This window comes from Echinops telfairi, unplaced genomic scaffold (genome assembly GCF_000313985.2).
Source record: "Echinops telfairi isolate 266 unplaced genomic scaffold, ASM31398v2 ScPeMD7_2;HRSCAF=8, whole genome shotgun sequence".
NCBI classification, from domain to species: Eukaryota; Metazoa; Chordata; class Mammalia; order Afrosoricida; family Tenrecidae; genus Echinops; species Echinops telfairi.
This window is the reverse complement of record NW_022103898.1, coordinates 8,339,368-8,341,182: the sequence shown is the minus strand read 5'-3', so window position 1 is coordinate 8,341,182 and position 1,815 is coordinate 8,339,368.

Below are 1,815 nucleotides of genomic sequence, written 5' to 3'. Positions count from 1 at the left end.
TGAGCCTCGCAGGATGCCCCTGACAAGATGGACTGGAGAGATGAGAGAGGACATTTGGGGTACCGGAGTTTGTTTTTGAGGAAGGACCGGTCGGGACAGGAGGGCGGGAATGGCTGGCAAATTAGAGAAGCACATCAACGTCATGGACTTGATTGTGCAGAGAGGGCTGGCTCCACCGGATATACTCTTTTTAAGAAACAGTTTTATTAGGACAGAGTCCACGGATCATACAACTCAGTAGCCCAATCGTACCCAGGAGAGCTGTCAGCCATCACCACAATGCTGGGTCTATTCGTCGGAGCAACAACAACAAAAGAAGTTGAAAAGTGCTTTTAATGAAGAAGGGAAAAAAAGGCATGCGGGGAAGGAGGGGGAGGGGGGAGCCAAAGCTCCCAGTCACACACAACCCCTCCCCAATCCCATTGGATTCCCTGGCTCTCTCCCAAGGACAAGCGGAGTTTGTTGCAAATCCTGGGGATCACCCAGATGTCACTGCGCACTCTGCTTCCTGCCTCTGTCCCCTCTTCCTGCTGGACTTAAGTCGTTCCTCGTGTTCTGCTTGTAAACAGAACCTTCTGAGGCTGTGTTTGCTGGGAACCAATTAGCCAGGGGAGAGGCTATTCCAGTTTGTTCCCTCCACGGAGGATCCACGGCTTCTTCGGAGGAGGGGGTACATTTCCCGAAGGGGGATTGCTGGGTCCAAGGAAACGCCGTCCCCCCCACCCTCCAGTTTTGGAGATCTGAGATAGGTGGGACTCACGGAGGTCTTTCAAAGAGGCTGCATCTCCCTCCGGCATTGTCAGCCAGGAAGTTCGAAGGATACAGATAAATCCCAGATAATTCAAAGGAGCTGAGGATGGTTTTCTGACTCCAGGTGTCAGGTCCTGAAGCTACTCCAGCCCACCCCCAGGGGGCTGGCAGCCCAGTCCGAGACCCTGCTCCACCCCCTACCCCCTTCCTTAGCTGGAGGGGTTGGAGGGTGTTAGTCACAGTCAGATTTCAACTCCCGGCATGCGTGCAGACAAGAGCTGCCCTATAGGTTTCCAAGGCTGTGAGTGTGCGGGCAATCGCCAGGCCTTTTCTCCGAGGCACCTCTGGGTGGGTTTGAACCACAGTTTTTAGGTGCCACGGAGTAGGTTCCAACCCATAGCAACTGAGTCCGCACACTGGAACAAAACACCACCCCGTCCAGCACCGTCCTCACAATGGCGCCTGTCCCTGAGCCCAGGGCTGCAGCCACCGAGTCCATCCATCTCCTTGAGGGCCTGCCTCATTTCCGCTGCTCCTCCACCTGACCAAACATGATGTCCTCCTCCAGGGACTGGGCTCTCCTGACAACGTGTCCAAAGCACGTAGGAGGAAGTCTCCCCATCCTTGCCTCTGAGGAGTGCGCTGGTCCTAGTTCTCCCACGAGAGAGCTGGGTGTCCTTTTGACAGTCTGTCCTGCCTTCAGGGCTCTTGTCCGGCACCACGGTTCAAATGCATCGGCTCTTCCATGGCCTTCCTACTTCGTTTTGTTTTTCCTGTCAACTCTATCTTTTTTGTTTTTTTTTAAAGCTCGTTAAAGCTCCTGCTTCTTTTTTAAATCATTATAATGGGGTCTATCTTTTTTTTAAAAATCATTTTATTGGGGGCTCATGTAACTCTTATCACAATCCCTCCATCCACCCATCCATTGTGTCAAGCACATTTGTTATCCTCATCATTCTCAAAATATTTGCTTTCTGCTTGAGCCCTTGGTATCAGCTCCTCATTTTCCCCCCTCCCTCCCCGCTCCCCCCTCCCTCTTGATAATTTATAAATTATTATTATTTT